The 18701-nt window shown below is 38.9% G+C and overlaps 1 protein-coding gene across 2 annotated transcripts in view; it reads left to right on the forward strand.

Annotated features, from left to right (window-relative positions):
- The first annotated feature begins 2260 nt into the window (after positions 1-2260).
- Positions 2261-18701, forward strand: part of igsf9a (immunoglobulin superfamily, member 9a) — a 111866-nt gene continuing 95425 nt past the window's right edge. Inside the window, exon 1 of one of the 2 annotated variants that reach the window (XM_078161863.1) lies at positions 2261-2516. The gene's annotated coding sequence lies outside the window, so the exon portion shown is untranslated. The remainder of the gene's footprint in view (positions 2517-18701) is intronic. The other variant, XM_078161862.1, reaches the window with a different exon arrangement.

Genomic DNA, 18701 nt, shown 5'->3' on the forward strand with positions numbered 1-18701 from the left:
AAGAAAATGGCTTATTAGCCAGTTAGCAGCCTGTTAGCTAAGCTAGCACACTGTTATACGGTCTCTACGAAATCCCCCCCAAAAGTTACATTTTTGAACGTGCCTGAGGAGTTTCAGAGGCACATCGGATATCACAAGATTCCCATAGGAATGACTGGACTTCCTGTTGCCTCATCTCTGTACACATGCATAGGTGGAAATGAGGCGTTATGGGCATCTAGTGGTGAGGTTGTAGAACTGAAGCTACTCCTGTGGGCCATGTATGTAGGAGAGCTACAGTGTGAATGGCCCTATCTAGAGCCAGTGTTTGGTTTGTCCATTCTGGGCTGCTGTAGAGACAATATGGCCGACTGTGTGGAAGAGGACCCACTCCACATGTAGATATAAACAGCTCGTTCTAAGGTAATGAAAACACGCAGGTTTTTTTTATTTTCAAGTGATTATTATGCAGACAAATACAATTATTTATTTGTAAAAGCCATTGAATACTTAATATTGAAATTCAAACACCATTGAATTCATTTAATTGAAATATGTAATTGTGAAAACCATGTGTCTGAATTTATTTTGTTCTAAATTCACCTCTTCAAAATTGAAAGATGAAATTTCCTGATTTGCAATTTCAAAATTATACTTCCAAAAATTCAAGTTTTAGATTAGATATTAAAAAAAAAAATAGATTAAAAATGGATTCAGGTTGCTCAAATTCAAATCTAAAAATTCAAGTTGAAAAAGTTCAGCTGACCATCTGGACTACCCAGGACAGCATAGGCAATCTAACGAACTTCTGGCCTATCAGAGCACAGTCTGTCTGTCATGTGACCCAAGAAAGCAGCTCAAAAATTGAAACCCAAAAATAGTTTGTGTTCTTTATGTGTGGGTGATGGCACCTGATATTGCTCTTTGAAAATTTTCAACTTGAATTTTTGGATCTGAATTTGCGAACATGGCAAAAAAGTATATTCAAATTCAGTTTTTCAAATTACATATTACAAAATGTCACATTTTAATTTCAAAGAGGTAACTTTTGAACATAAATTCTAGTACATTGTTTTCAGAGTAAAATATTTCAGTGCTATGAATCCTTTGTGCTACGTGTGTAATTTTCAAAATTAAGTATTCAGTGGCGGCTAAAATTCAAATACTTATGTATCTTATTTATGCTCACATAGATTCTAGAAACAGAAAGACATACAGAAAACATAGTCATGAATAATATATATCACTTCTGAGATACAGATACCTTTTTATTTCCTAAACTGGGCCTTTAAGGCATTTACGTAACAACAACACTTAATGTGTGTTACTTGGACCAGTGGTTCCTAACTGGTGGATAGTGGTTCAGAAGTGGGTCCTGGGTCCATTCTGAATGACTAAGGAGAAATCTGGACCCCGTGGCTGGACCAGTTGGGAACCACTGACTTAGACTTTACATAAAACAAATGACAGGAGGTATTGGAAACACACAAAACACCAGAAGTTAGAAAAAGAGAGAGATGCAAAAACACAATTGAATAAATTCCTTCTTTTTTTGAAATTTTATTTGTATCATTTAAAAAAAAAACATGAATACAGAAAAGAAAATATGAAAAACAGACAAATCTGTGTTGTCTGCTGTCTGTTTTAACAGCTTTGTTTCTGCTCAGAGAGCGAAAAAAACATTACTTCTCTATAATTTCTGACATCATTTACAAAAACAAAGGGAACTTGTTTTTCTTTTTGGTGATAAATTCTCACAGATAAACAGCCTCACTCGGTGCCAAACAGACTATCAGTGTGCAAAAACACAACCATCACAAAGGAGTGTGAAAGTCACACCAGGAGCAGTTTACTGCACTGTCATTCCCAAAAGGTGACATCTATGAATAATCTTGGAAGCCACTGCTGTCACTTCATTAGTAACAAATGTTAGTGTGTGTGTGTGTGTGTATATAATGGATGTTTGACTCATTGATCCAAAAAGTAAAACTTTTTCCCTCCTGGTTTGGCCACCAACATCAGGTAAAGGACACCCCCTTGTGGTTGCCACTAAACTGGGTGTCATCAAGGGGATTAAAGGCTAAAAAAAAATCGCCTTTTCATCCTCTGCCTGCACAAACAAACTCTTATATTAAACCTGCATTGGCTTAAACATTAAAGGGCTTAAAAGGCTGTGGTGGCAACTTGAGTTTAATGTGGTTTCAGTCTTTTGAACACAATAAGGAAACAGCAGCAGGCAAAGGAGGAGGAGAGAGCAGGAGGTGGGGGGAGGTTGGACTGTGATGAGCTCAGCGAGGGCGCAGCAAAGTGGGTCGATGCTTCACTGTCACCTGTACGTGAAATGAACACCTGTTGCCTGCGGGTTTAAAAAAAGAGACTTGCTCACATTTCAGGTCGTTTGGAACGCCACAAAAGATCAAGGCCCGCTTTTAGTTTGCCAGACAGTGACACAGCCACAGGTTGGACTGAGAGGAACATGCCAAGGATGTGTTTTTAAAGGGAAATATCACCGCAGCGCGCCACTAACCGAGCTACAGGTAGGATGAGTGCTTGAAAAGACAACACACACAGCAGTTAATGATTCTGAAAGTGTTTCTGACTTCCAGCAACTTTGAAAGGATGAGAAATTAATGCTCTGAGCCCACACTGGCGAGTGCGAAATTTCCTCTCAATCCTCTGAACAGTGTCATGCATTTAAACGTGAGTAATGAAGTTTTTACGGGGGCTTTTCATTATAATGGGAATTGTGAAATTGGCTGAAAGTTTGTGGAGCTTGAACGCAGCTCAGAAGCCTCCAAATACAAACTAGAGCTGCTGTGTGTTGATCTTTCCTCTGGCTTTAGTTGTTTTAATTGGGTCATAGAGGTGTGACTACCTTTTAGGACAGATATTGAACCCTTAAAACTTGGTGAAACAGGGGTAAGATAGTGGATATCAGGAAATGTTGCTTCAAAAAGCTACCAGGAATAATACTTGGCTTTGCAAGACTACAGACTTCACGTTCATTTAAAAAAGGTACTGTGTGAAGATTTTTACATTCATATAAATACTTTTAATGGTTCAAAGACTGACTAGAAAACAGACTAGATCTGTGGCATTTGTTGTTTTAATTGGGTCATAGAGGTGTGACTACCTTTTATAACAGATTTTGAACCCTTAAAACTAGGTAAAACAGGGTTAGAACAGTGGTCGCTAGAAATGTTGCCTCAAAAAGCTGCTAGGAATACTGCTGGGCTTTAACAATGTAAGATTACAAACTACAGGTTCATGTAATTTCATTGACATCATTAAAAAGGTACTGTGTGAAAGAATTTTACATTTTATATGGATACTTTTAATGGTTCAAAGAGGAGCAGAGTCCTTTGTGGAGCTTGAACGCTGCTCACAAACAGTTCAAACCTCCAAATACCAACTAGATCTGCTGTATGTTGTTCTTTCCTCTGGCATTTGTTGTTTTAATTGGTTCATAGAGGTGTGACTACCTTTTCGGACAGATTTTGAACCCTTAAAACCTAGGTCAAGATGGTGGATGTTTGGAAATGGTGCTGCAGGATCATGTCATTTCAGTAAATTCATAAAAAAAAGATTGAATAAGAGGTTCAAAGAGGAGCAGAGTCTGAGCTGATAAGTTTTTTATTTCTTTATCCTATTCAACATGTGGAGCTTGAACGCTGCTTACAAGCAGTTCAATCTCCAAATACCAACTAGATTTTTGGCATTTGATGTCTTAATTGGGTTATAGAGGTGTGACTACCTTTCAGGACAGATTTTGAACCCTTAAAACGTGAGCACACAGGGTTAAGATGGTGGATGTTTGGAAATGTTGCCTCAGAAAACTGCTAGAAATACTGCTGGGCTTTAACAATCCAAGATTACAAACTACAGGTTCATGTAATTTCATTAATGTCATAAAAAAGGTACTGTGTGACAGAATTTACATTCATATAATTCACATTCATATGAATACTTTTAATGGTTCAAAGAGGAGCAGAGTCCAAACTTATGAGTCTTTTATTTCTTTATCCTATTCAGCACACTGAATATAGAAAGTTTGTGGAGCTCTAATGTAGATCACAGGCAGTTCAAGCCTCCAAAAACAGACTAGATCTGTGGCATTTGTTGTTTTTTTTAATTGGGTCATAGAGGTGTGACTACCTTTTATGACAGATTTTGAACCCTTAAAACTAGGTGAAATAGGGTTAAAACAGTGGTCATTAGAAATGTTGCCTCAAAAAGCTTCTAGAAATACTGCTGGGCTTTAACAATGTAAGATTACAAACTAAAGGTTCATGTAATTTCATTAATGTCATAAAAAAGGTACTGTGTGACAGAATTTTACATTTATATGGATACTTTTATTGGTTCAAAGAGGAGCAGAGTCCGAACTGACAAGTCTTTTATTTCTTTATCCTACTCAGCACATTGAATAAAGACAGTTTGTGGAGCTTGAACGCTGCTTACAAGCAGTTCAAACCTCCAAATACCAACTAGATCTGCTGTATGTTGTTCTTTCCTCTGGCATTTCTTGTTTTAATTGGTTCATAGAGGTGTGACTACCTTTTTGGACAGATTTTGAGCCCTTAAAACTTAGGTCAAGATAGTGGATGTTTGGAAATGGTGCTGCAGGTTCATGTAATTTCAGTAAATTCATAAAAAAGATTGAATGAGAGAATTTTACATTCATATGAATACTTTGATTGGTTCAAAGAGGAGCAGAGTCTGAGCTGACAGATCTTTTATTTCTTTATCCTATTCAGCACATTGAATAAAGACAGTTTGTGGAGCTTGAACGCTGCTTACAAGCAGTTCAACCTCCAAATACCAACTAGACCTTTGGCATTTGATGTTTTAATTTGGCTTATAGAGGTGTGACTACCTTTCAGGACAGATTTTGAACCCTTAAAACGTGGGCACACAGGGTTAAGATTTTGGATGTTTGGAAATGTTGCCTCAGAAAACTGCTAGAAATACTGCTGGGCTTTAACAATCCAAGATTACAAACTACAGGTTCATGTAATTTCATTAATGTCATAAAAAAGGTACTGTGTGACAGAATTTACATTTATATGAATATTTTATTGGTTCAAAGAGGAGCAGAGTCCAAACTGATAAGTCTTTTCTTACTTTATCCTATTCAGCACATTGAATAAAGACAGTTTGTGGAGCTTGAACGCTGCTTACAAGCAGTTCGAACCTCCAAATACCAACTAGATCTGCTGTATGTTGTTCTTTCCTCTGGCATTTGTTGTTTTAATTGGGCCACAGAGGTGTGACTACCTTTTTGGACAGATTTTGAGCCCTTAAACTAAAGGTTAAGATTGTGGATGTCTGGAAATGTTGCTGCTAGAAATACTGCTGGGCTTTAACAATGCACGATTACAAACTACAGGTTCATGTAATTTCATTAAATTCATAGGAAAAAGTACTGTATGAAAGAATTTAACTTTTATATGGATACTCTTAGTGGTTCAAAGAGGAGCAGAGTCCTTTGTGGAGCTTGAACGCAGCTCACAAGCAGTTCAAGCCTCCCAGTACCAACTAGATCTGCTGTATGTTGTTCTTTCCTCTGGCATTTGTTGTTTTGATTGGGTCATAGAGGTGTGACTAGATACTGAACCTTTAAAACTTGGTGACACAGGGTTAAGACAGTGGATATCAGGAAATGTTGCACCAAAAGCTGCCAGAAATACCCACTCTACTCATGACACTTTAGTTTCACAGTCAATACAAATGCCTACATACTAGGGCTGTCCCCTGCAAGTTGATGAGTTGAATCATCTACAATACTTCTCTTGCCGACAGCTCAACTTTTTGGGTGTTTTTTGTTAATAAGTGTCAATGTTCATTTTTTAAAATAAGTAATTTGAATGTATTAAACAGGGTTGTTGGTCTTTTTAAACCTCCAAATACCAACTAGATCTGCTGTATGTTGTTCTCTCCCCTGGCATTTGTTGTTTTGACTGGGTCATAGAGGTGTGACTGGCTTTTAGGACAGATTTTAAACTCTTTAAACTTGGGTTAAGATAGTGGATATCAGGAAATGTTGCTTCGAAAAGCTGCCAGAAATACTGCTGGGCTTTAACAATGCAAGACTACAGACTACAGGTTTATGTAATTTCATTAATGTCATAAAAAATGTACTGTGTGGAGAATTTTACATTCATATAAATACTTTTAATAGTTCAAAGAGGAGCAGGGTCCAAACTGATAAGTCTTCTCTTTCTTTATCCTATTCAATGCATTGAATAAAAAGGTGGAAATCATTTCGTACATGGATACATCTATAACTTACAACCTGTAGAGCCACATACACAATGTGAAATCTCATCTCTTTGTGCTGCTGGCTTTGTATTGAGACCGGAGTCTTTCTTTATTTCACAGTTTATGGGAGAAATATTCTCATAACTTCCCCCAGACAAGGTTCATTTAATCATTTCAAATTCCATTTCTGCTTTGATTGAGTCTGTTAAGGTGCCAGATGGGCGCCGTTTCCCACAATATAACATTTTCCATAAAGTTTACATCATCAGAGGGGAGGCATGTGGCCTTTATTGTGAAGGAGAGGAACTTGCCTGACACTGCCTGAATTATATGGATGCAGTAAACACTTCAAATGTGATGCTAAAAGCAGACTGAAGTAGATGCAAATTATTACCTGCAAAGCACTATTGAGCCCATCACCAGTGTTTTTGCATGTTGTATCCCAGTGCATTAATGACTCAGATGCCTGCTGTAGTGTTAGATTTGAATGTAGTTTATGAGAGGACATTAATTTGGAAATTGTTCACTTGACAATAATATAACTTTTACAAGGATTAAAGGTGATGTTATGGTCACGTTGATGAATTATCCATGTCTAGAAAGTCTCTGCAAAACTGTAATGGCTTGAATGGAAAAAAAGGGACTGTAATGTAAAACCAGGCGGTATTTTCCTTTACGGCACCTGAAAACTTGGCTTCAAGTTCAAGAATTTATTTCTAACACTGATAGTCACAAATTAATTAGCAAAAATTGTGTTAACAAAATTATCCTTAGGCATTTTTCATTAATGCATGTGGCGCCCACTACCTCAACTGGTAGAGCAGGCACCTCATGTACAAAGGCTGCGTCCTTGTGGCAGCAGCTGCACATTCAATTCCAGCTTGCCGGCCTTCACTGCAGGTCATCTCGACCTCTCACCCCCTCCATGCTAAATCTGTCCTATCAAATATAGGCAAAAAACCCCCCCCCCCAAAATGCTTTCAAACTTGATTTCACTCACGATTGAATTAAAAAAATAACTTTTAAACCTTTTAGATCACCTGCCTGATCATATTTCGCATAGCCCGCTTTCACCCAAAAAACAACCACATAGGTCGACAGTGCAAGCAGCTTACTATGACACATACTCACATTAATTGTAAGGCAGTACCCCTTAGTGGCTGCTGTAAGTATTACAGAAACAAAACAAACACAGGACTTTCACCCAGGAGAACATGTTGCCTCCCAAAGTCAACGTTGACTTCTTTTGATTACAACGTGGACTAGTATGCTGGTATGTGTAGCATACTACGCTAGTGACGCATATACGTCTCGGGACAATAGTAAAAAAGAAAAAAAGTACTGAATCAGTGGCAAACCATGATGGCTTTCTTAAACCTAGCCACGCAGTTTTGTTACTTAAACCTAACCAAGTAATAGAAATGCATGCTATTCGACTTTTTGCCGATATCTGATATGTTGTCATGCCTATAACGTTTTTGGCCGATAACCGATACCGCTATCAACATATCCACTTTTTTCCCTACCTAATTTTAGCGACCATCAAGTCTCTTCTATAGTGGAATTAATATCATATTATACATGTACACACATGACATACAGTAATTTTCATTGTATGTAATATTTATTCATTGTGCAAAATAAGAAAAAAACATGTTGGCTGATTCTAATAGTTCATTTTAAAGCTGATATCGGCTGATACCAGTGACATGCCGATAATATCATGCAAGTAGTTTTGGAGCGGAACTGCGACTGTTTCATGAAGTTAAAGATGTGTTTAAAACTGTGACTGTCGTTTTGGGATTGGTCATGTAAGTTGAAATCGACCTATTCTGTCGTTTAGGTATGAGATTCTGCTCCTGTTTATCAATATGTAAAAAAAAACCCCACTTCCTGTAAACCAAAAAAACGATGTTAGCATACAAAAAATACCAACCAATTTCAACCAATAATATTGTGCCATTTAGCCATCAATCAGTCTGCAACATTTAGTCAAACAGAGCTATGATTAAGTTAGCTGGCTAGCAACAGGATGGCACATCAGGACCCCAGCATACCATGGTTACAGGCCTGCAAGGCTATAACTTATGTACTTTGAGGAGCGTGGTATCTGCGAAAAAACGAGATTATGTGCGAGTCATTTTGCTAGTGGACTGTTTCTACCTGACATGGAACATACAATGTGCTTTGAGTTTCTCTCCCTGACAGACCCTACTGTCCCATCAGTGTGACACCGTTGACACCTGTTATGACAAACAACCTCTTTTCAACGGTCAAATCCCGCCTGCCTATCCTGTTTCACTTGATAACATGTCACAATACTGAAGCTTGATACTCTTGAAAGGCTGTTTTATCTGGGCTTTAAGCTGCTACTTTAGGACTGTGTGGGTGTGGTTTGAGCAGAGTAACCGTCATCAGGTTCTGTTTCAAATGTTGCTAAATGCTGATTGGTGCACATGCCCCTTTTTCCAGCTGAGCCCCACCCACTTCAAGCCAGCAAGAATGGAAATTTCTCATGTGAAACAACAAATGTGTCCATGTTGGATGTCAATATTCAGAAGGTTTTCAGAGCCTGTAAGATAAATAATTACATGTAGCTGTTCTTTACTAAAAGAGATGCATTATCCTAATATTAAGTCTCAGCTGTTTTGCCCAGTCAGGATTGTTTCCTGTCTTGGAAATGGCAACTTTTAACCAGAGGTGTGGACTCAAGTCTGCATCATTCAGCTCTTTGAGTTGGAATGATCTAACATCCTCTCCAAGACCAGATATTTTAGAATATGTTGTAAAATCTCTTCGTTTTCCCGACAACAGATACGCTTTGAATCAATTTGATAGCAGCCTATCACATGGCACCAGCTTTGGGGAAAGGTGCGTTTGGCTGTGAAGAGCAGCAGACAGACAGCAGATGATACCTCGGATTATCAGACTGAGATGTAAAGACTCTGCCGGCGTCAACAAATAACAGACGGTTATACGCAAAACAGTCGGCTCAGAAATTAGGGATAATTGCACAGAAGTATTATTGATAATTTAAGGACAAATGATAAACACGGTTTAAAAATGTTTAAAAAATAGAAATGGTTGAAGGGTATTCAATGACTTCCTTAGGACTTTTCACACAACGTTTAGGACTCTCCTTGAAACTTATTGTCTTGACTGAGGACTTTATAGCTGTGACTTTGTATTCCTGTTTTGCAAAACAGTGGCTTTGCATCATCCGTGCCTTTAACCCCTGACGTCCTTTCTTTTCTGCATACGACTGAAGTATGTTTCATAGATAAGATCAACAAATAAACCGTGGCTTTCATCTGGATTTGCCTGCCCGCTCTCTGATTCATTGAAAAGATACCTAATGTTTGTACTCTGAGCATAGAGATGCAATACCCATACAGTGGAAACCTCTTTATTTTTCCCTTTTTCTCTCCCCTTTTCAGTCTGTCCTATTTTTCTCTTAAGTGCACATCAAACTGAGTGACACAGAGGGTTCCTATTGTGATGGGAGGCTGGTGTTAGAATTTGAAAATGGGCTCTTTAAGCCACGTGCGAGCTATGAAAATAGAGTGCTCACTTACAGGGGGCAGACAAACGCTAACAGAGCTCCAAAGTACAGACTACAGAAACATGTTTACTATGGTGAGAAGAACACTCAAACATCTCAATGAAATGACATGGGCAAAGAGAAACTGTGTGTGTTACAGGCTGAAATATCGGCATGGTGGACACAGGCAGAACTGTCGATGCAGGGCAAGTCTCAGATCCTGCATGAGCAAATTTTAAGTCAGTCACAAGTCTTTGAGATCACTGAATTTCATTTGAGAGCTGTGTTGCTACTATTTTTTTAAACTTAGTTAATATGAAGTCCTGCAGAGGCTTGATTATTAAATATTTAAGCTATCAGAGGTCTGATGTTACTACCTTACTTCTTTTTTGTTGTTTATTTATAACAGGTCAAACCTCCTCACTTCTGACATGATATTTTTGATTTTAAGTCTCAAGTCACATCTTCAAGTCCAAAGTAAATATGTGTTTGTAAAGTGAATATCTTTGGTAAAGGAGTGTTGGTCAGACAATAGCACCAGGCATAAGAAAAACATGACGGATCTTTAACACAGCTCTGATACTTTATTGACAAATAATCAAGTAACGATACAAAAAATATTGTCAGATTAATCTGTATTAAAATAGTTTTAGGTGTGTAATAATATGCCATAAATCAGTAACTCTCAGTTATTATTTAATGATGCTTAAAATATACAGGCTATATACTAATAGTTGGAATCCCCACAATGCGATATTATCATGATACTTTCATCACAATAAATTATTATTGCAATTTTACACATTTTACAGTATGCTGAGTATTGCGATAACATATATTGCAGTATTTTCTGAATTTATTAGCCTTTTTCAACTGTAAATTATGTCCCTCAAGGAGAAAAAATTCAGCATCTGTTTAATTTAATAAGATTTAACCTCTCCAACTCCCCTCGGACGCCAGCATCCGCGCTCCCTCCCTCCTCTGTTAAATGGTATCTCAAAGGCGCACTACGTCATCTAACCATGTGATGTTTGGTATCACCGGATTGAGGAAGCTCTCGGCCATCGTTTTTCTGTTATTTCTTATGGATTTTGCACCAGAGCAGCCTAAACACACGAAGTCCAAAATCGCGATTAGTGGTGACAAGTCATGTCATGCCATTTTTCGAGGGGAAAAGTTAAAGGATTACTCATGATCTCATGCGGAGCCGTCAGTGGGCACGTAGCTGGTTTATAAAAGGTAAGAGTCTCACTCCTACCACTATTTTTGGCTGAGATATACCGTCTAGAAAGTGGGATCATAACTTTCACGTTTCATATGGCTTTATTTGGTGATATTTTATGGTGTTTCTGTGTCATAAACAACATCAGCTTTCATAATCACACCTGATTTCAATAAGGTACGATGTTTGAAGCTGGCTGAGTGTTGTTTGATCACTGATAGTACTGTTTTGAATCCGAGTGACCAACTTGTCATTTGGAACTCCGCCTGGATCTTTTCATGGAAAAAACACTGTAGAATGGTCATACTTTGAGCAATCTTCTTCAAATTTGAAACAAATGTTCATTGATAGTGTGATAGTCAGATGAAGCCACAGAAAGTTGAAAATCATTTTTTATTTTATTTTAGGCAAAATCTTCAACTTTTTACTGATTTCAGAGGCCCATTACTCTGTCTCTGTATCACCTAGAGTGTTTCTGACACTTTCACAAGAAACTTCAGAGAGTTTGCTTTCTGGCAAGACCTCATGCATGCATGTAATCAGAGCGGTTCAGAGGCTACAGTCATTTTAATTTGGTATGTCATTTTAGGCGTTTTCGCTACAAAATGGGGGTGGAGTGCAAGAGAGAAAATGTATCATTTCAATCATTTTTAGTGCGGAAAATTTGTTTCTATGGACTAAAAAACAAAATTATTTTTATCATTCTAGTAGGTTACCAAAAGTTTAATATGTATTTGTAATATTAATAATTTTAAATAAAACAAAACAATTCTTGGTGTCCGAGTATTGATACAATATTGCTGCACAAAATATCGCGTCACTATACTGTATGAATTTTCCCCCTACTCCTACTATACACATGCTGATGTGATTTATACAGTATGTGTTTATGTATATGGGCACTTAGAGTCACTCACTGTGAAAATTTGGCTCTAATCTTTTGACAGAAAAAAGTGAGTGGGCTGTTGGTGGATGGATGAAGGTTTTACAATTCTAAATAGATCTGAACTTGTATTCATAAAGCACCTCTGTAGTGTTCTGATCACTGTAAATGTCACATTAATCCATTCACCCAAACATACACACTGATGGCAGAGGCTGCCATGCCATGCCAGTCTGCTTGAGGCTAGCAACTGGTGGCTACTGGCACAACACACCCACATTTCTGGCCACATCTTAGGTTGAGTTGCATTGTGGGTAGTGTAAGCACATCAGTTGTGTTCTTGTTAAAAAAAAAAACCTGTCAGTCAGTGTTTTAGCTAAAGGTCCAGGTCCGGATTAATTCAGAAAGGTGATAGAGCCTTTGCAGTCAGAGCTCCATGACTTTGGATGACCTGCCTGAGGATATCAGGGCTGCAAACTCTGCCTTGTCTTGAAATCAATTTTAAAAACCTACTTTTTAGAATTGCTTTTAAGTAATATATGTGTCTAGCGTATGACTCTTAGTTTATGTCATTCTCTATGTGTTTTTGTAATATAGTTAAGCACTTGTAACTGTGTTTGTGAAAGATGCTATATCAAGTTCATTATTATTGATATAAATCTGTGGAGAATGCTACACCTTTGGAGGCAGGTTTGCTATTATGATTTTGTTAGTTATCTAAGCATATCTCTTAATAACATTTAAATGGGGGAGTTCTTCAAAAATGTACCCCTCATACAGTTTCATTAAACTTTTTTACAGCACCTTTCAGAACACAGCTACAAAGTGCTTTACAATAAAACTAAACCCCTTTTAAGCACAAGACAAAATGTCATAAAATGTCACCAAAGTAAAAGATAAAACAAAAAGGCCAAAACTAAAATCCAGGTAATAAAATCAGTAAGATAGCAATAACACAAACAAACAGCTCAGATAAAGTCAGGATATGCTTTCTGATAGGAGTATGTTTTTAGGAGAGACTTAAACCAAGCCAGTGACTTAGACAGCTTTATATCCTCGGGCAAGTTGTTCCAGAGCCTCGGGCCCTGGTTGCAAATGTTCTGTCCCTTTTAGTCTTTAGCCCCTGGACTCGAGAAGAAGCAGACATCTGCCCGAGGATCTCAAACTATGCAAAGGTTCATTAGGGACTAAAAGGTCGGATATGTAATCTGGAGCCAAGATATGAAGAGGCTTAAAAGTTAATTAAAGAAAATCCTAAAACAAACACAGAGCCAATGTAAAGAGGCTAAAGTCGGTGTGACATGATCGTACTTCTTGGTTTTGGTTAAAAGCCTAAAGACAGCAAAAAAGGCTCTAACAATAATCAAAACACAAAGAGATAAAAGCATGTACAACAGTTTCTGTATCTCTAATGTGGGATTTATACTTATCTGTCAAATTGACGCCTACCCTACGCTGTAGCCTGACATGCGCCTCCCCAAAAATTTAACTACACATCGCGGCGACGCAGACCTCCTGTCTATTTTTGTAAGCTGAAACCATTTCCCTCAGTGGAAACAAAGCTTTTATTTACTTTAATTTCACAGATAAGAAACAATAAATTGTGAAGACAGTAAAGCCTCCACAAAATAGAATTTTAGGTATCCTGGCTTCATAGTAGAGGAATGCTCCGCTATATTTGTTATTATTATCTGGTGAGTTGTAATGGAGCCAAATTTTATAACGTTACCTTTGTCAAATGTTGCTGTTGTCCCTGGTTTTATATGAGTAGAGGAAAAGTCTGCTAGCTGCTAGGCTAATTTATACAATGTAAAATGCCATAGACTTGTGCTAATAACATTAGCATGTTATATTTGTTTAGAAAACGTGTTTAGTATAAGACAGTTGTTTTGTCTGTGAACTTTGTGAGTTGTAATGGAGCCAAATTTTATAACGTTACCTTTGTCAAATGCTGCTGTTGTCCCTGGTTTTATATGAGTAGAGGAAAAGTCTGCTAGCTGCTAGGCTAATTTATACAATGTAAAATGGCATAGGCTTGTGCTAATAACATTAGCATGTTGTATTTGTGGGGAAAATGTGTCCAGATAAAGACAAGTGCTTTGTCTGTGAATGCTGCGAGTTATAGTGAAGCTGATTTTTGTACTTTGTACTGTCACTATTAAGCCATATTTAATGTGTGTTTTGAATCAACTAGACTTTACAGCACTTCACAGAAACCCCACTGCTGACTAGTGTTTTGGAGGTATAACTGCAGAGTGACACAGACACACCACTGCTCAAGTACAAATGCTCACAACCATGTAGAAATCCTGCTTAAACGTTAAAATAGATCTTATTTTAGCAGTGTTTCTGAGGTGATAAAAACATGATTGGACAAGCTTAGTGACATGCTGTTCAAAAACATAAATTGAACGTGACACCAAGATTTCTTTCAACAGGCCTCATATGTTGTGACAGGTGACCAGAAGTTTGGCAGTATTTGTTTCGTGATATGTGACCCAATTACAAGGATTTCTGTTTCATCGGGTACGTGAGCTATTTGGGCCAAATTTGTTTATCTTTGCACCAGGCTATAAACATGTTTATTTCTTCTGTTCAGTTTGACATTTGACCGTGGCGGTCTTTGGGGATTGACTCACTCTTTGAGCCGGCCTCAAGTGGCCATTTAAAGAACTGCAGTTTTGGCATTTCACGCTTAATTTTTCAGCCCTGGAGGTAAACACCACATTCTGTTAAGTGTACTTTTTGTCTGTCCTTTTTCGCAGCACATTAGGCATTTGACTCTTTATCCCTTTAACTCTCCCTCTGGTCAAAGGTTAATGTCCAATTTAGCTTGCTGGCAGATACAAACAGCCGTGAAACCATCCTGATCCACTGAACACATCCTGTTTTTCACATTCCCTGAAGGCTATAGTACCTGTCGCTGTCTGAATCAATACCTAGGACATTATAAGTGACATGTTTTTTGAGCATGTACACAAACAAACAAGGACCTCGGCAATTCTGATGTCAAAGAAATGGAATTTGATCCGAGAATAAATGTGTAGGAGTCCCTTTATCTTTTGCTTTCAAGTGTTGTGGGGTGAGAAGAGGCAGAACTGTTGATAAATCTGTTACTGTGCCTCGGTCGCGATTAATCAGCTGGTCCCCATTTCTCTCCTCGTGTAGATTAAAATGGCAACAACACAGAATTTCAACAGCATGCCTGTCACTGACATTTCTATTTCTGTCAGCTGATAAATCTGCGTGAGACAGGGCGCTTTCTTTTGTGAGCTACTGGCTCATTTATTATAGCTTTTAAACATTTTCCAGAGTGCTGCGCTGTCACTGTTTTTTTTTGTGTCTGCATGTCAGAGGAAGGAAGAATGCATCAGTGGGGAATCTGATGGTCTACAGACCATGTGTGTTGCCATGGCTGGGTGTTTCACCTGTGCAGGCCGCTTTGTTTGGCAGCTCTGAGAGTTTTCGGTTCAGATTTAATGACATAAAATGTCCTGCAGCTTAACAAGATTTTTTTTTTTGCCTCTCATCTTTCTTCGTGCTGTGTTTGCCACACTTTCCCTGCTCTCTTTTTCTCCACAAAAGATTTTTTTTTATTTTATCGCCGTTGTTCCATTTTATTGCCTTGCTATTTTGCCAGACACACAAGTAAGTCTTACCTTGTCAGCGCGATAAAACTATAAACAACATTTTTATTCATCTGTGGCTGTTGCCAAATGCAGAGCTGAAGTGTCTGGTTATACTTCTTTAATCAGTGACATGATAAATGCCATTACAGGGTATTCAATCCTGATCATCTCCATTCTTCCTAGTTAATAAGAGGCAGTCGATGAAGAGCGAGGAGAAGATGCCGAGCATCTGTTCATTATGTGCCAAACAGGGAAGAGTTGTTGCTACTTAGTCATGGCAACAGGCTGTCTTAATTTGTGCATGTGTGTGTGTGCTGCTCTTTCGTCCTCGCCCACTGTGCAGGGATGAGAAACAACAGAATCATAATGTCATAACTTTACCTTTTCCTGCCTGACTCAGTCTAAGCAAACACTCACTGCCTGATTCAAATGTAATAAGTTCTGGATGAACTCTCTGTCTGGCTGCTTTGCATGAAGCGGCGCGGGGTGAAGGGCAAGGGATGGAAGTCTGTTGGCGTTCGGATAGATTCAGCAGACGCGCCGCAGATTGGGGATTTTTTTGACTTTCACTTTGATTTTGTGGAAAATCTGTGTATGCTGTGCTGTTTGCTGAAGCATAGGAGAGCACTGCAGCTGTTGACAGCCTGTGTAATTGTTTTTCGCTGGTTCAGACTTTGCCCCAGCCATGAAATGAAAAAGCCCATAAAAGCCTTATGGTTAGGGAGGGCTTATATGGCTTGTGCGGTTGCAGGGACATGGGTTTGTTCACTGTTCGTACTCTAGAAAGTATAGAGATTGCAAACGATGACAAGGATATCATAATATGTGCATACAAATCCATTAAAGACGACTTATAATGGACCTCTTGTCCTGTATGTAGAAGCTTTTAAACACTTATCAGCACTTGTAACCATTGACAGATGTATGACACTTCAAGGAAGAGTGCACTCCAAAACCAAAAATAGATATTTTTACTCATACCTGTAGTGTTATTTATCACTATGGATTGTTTTGGTGTGAGTTTTCCAGTGTTGGAGATATAGGCCATAGAGAGGTCTGCCTTCTCTTCAATATAATGTAGCTAATGGCACTCTGCTTGTGCTGCGCAAAATGCCAAAAAATATATTTCAGTCAGGAACACTTAAGTCAAAGAAAACGTTATTTCTATTTGCAGTATTATATGTGATTTGAGGCGGGTTGCAAAGCGGCTTGCAGAGAAAGCGGCAACAGTAGGCAGGCCAGAACAATTTAAGGGCACATTCACACCAGGATAGTCCGGGGGAGTCGGTTCGATTGGGAGGGGAATGCCGAAAAATTTCAACCTCTTCATTTGGTTCAGTTCACTTTAACACTGCACTTTTAAAGCGGACCAAACTGCCTGGACAATGTCACGCAGTTACAACAGCTGCTCGTTTGGGGGCGGTTTTGCCCGAAACGACCACCGACCAGGAAGAAGAAAAGCATGAGGAAGAAGAAAACCCTGCTCATCGATTGGCCAGGACCGAAAACGGAAATTGATCCCCTCTATGTCACTTCCTCTCTTTGGTCTGCTGGATAGACGGTTTGCATTTCCCACTGTAAGTGAACCGCAGCAGGGTTCACTTGCAAGTGAACCGAGACCCCCAGTTTCCAAGCGTATCAGGGTTCGCTTGTTTGGTCTGCACCAGAGTTCGAATGAGCGTTCGCTCCACTCCAAATGAACCAAACTATCCGTGTAAGTGGACCAGGGTTCACGTGTTTGGTCTGCACCAGAGTTCGAATGAGCATTCGCGCCACTCCAAATGAACCAAACTATCCGTGTAAGCGGACCAGGGTTTGTTTAAAGCGGACCAAATACCACCAGTGTGAATGTGTCCTAAATAGAGAGCCCTGAATGAGATTTGCCAATTAATTGCATAGGGATTTGGTGAAATATAGACCAATTACTATTGTATATTGGTTACACAAGTTCAGGTATTGGAATTGTTTTTGGAAGGAAAAAATGGTTACGGGACATCTCTAGTTCACATGTGCACGAGCCTCTCATCCATGAGTAGATGCACGCTTCGTTCTGCACAATGATACGGTTGGTGGGTGAAGTTTGGTAGAGAGAAAGTAGTTCATACATGCAACTGCTTTTTAAGTAACAGTTTGGTCCAAAATTTACTCCCAAATTCAAACCACCACTGTACAGTATACAGTACTCTGAGTATAACATATAAAGCACTGTTTAGTTTGTGTATCAGTACATGTCTGCCTGTACATGAGATGTGATCTCATTCATGCCTCAGGTCATGTTGTTATTGCTTTAGATTCTGTCGTGCCTGTAATGTATGTCTTAATGTTGCAGTCTTTTATACTGCTTGAGTGTTGTCAAGATCACATTTCCAGCAAATGGATAATAAGGATGCACTGTATTGTACTCTATGTGCTCATGTTGACATTGCACTTAGTGGCAGGTAGCATTCAAGAAATAAATGTATGCTGCCGTTGATACCAGCCAGGTGCTGTCAGTCAAATTCTGTCTTCTAATTTAGTAAGAGAAATCTCCACTAATAGTGAGTTATTTTTTCCCTCACGGATTTGTGTCTTTTTTTTTTTTGTACCTTTGTCGGTTCTTGTTTTATGAGCTGTCATCGGAGCTGGTGCTCCTCCGCCAACAATTCATTTCCTCCCTGCTGTGAGCAGCGCCTTCATTTCTGTTGTGCCTTGCATTGAGGAACAAAAGCGTGCCGCAATACCTCAATCAAGACTTAAACCGTTGGCAATGTGAAGAGTGCTTTATTTCATCAGAGCTGCTTTCCACCAATACACTGACAGTGGTGGCAGGTTACCAAGTACTTTCAAGTAAGTATTGTTGTTGAGGACATGTAACTTCACACTGATGGTATTTTACACCTCCAGTCTACCCCAGTTTAAAGAGGAATGTTGTGTTTCTTACATTTATTGCTTAAGTTATTATGGCAGCACAGCAAGAGGGTTCCTGGTTTGAACCAGGGGTGGGGCAGCCCTTCTGTATGGCCCTTCATGTTCTTCCCATGTCAGCGTAGGTTTCCTCCAGGTACTCCGGCTTCCTCCCACAGTCCAAAGACATGCATGTTAATTGATGACTCTAAATTGGGCGTACATGTGAATGTGAGTGTGAATGGTTGTCTGTCTCTATGTGTCAGCCCTGTGATAGTCTGGAGACCTATCCAGGGTGTACCC

The sequence above is a fragment of the Epinephelus lanceolatus genome, chromosome 19, assembly GCF_041903045.1.
Source record: "Epinephelus lanceolatus isolate andai-2023 chromosome 19, ASM4190304v1, whole genome shotgun sequence".
Lineage (NCBI taxonomy): Eukaryota > Metazoa > Chordata > Actinopteri > Perciformes > Serranidae > Epinephelus > Epinephelus lanceolatus.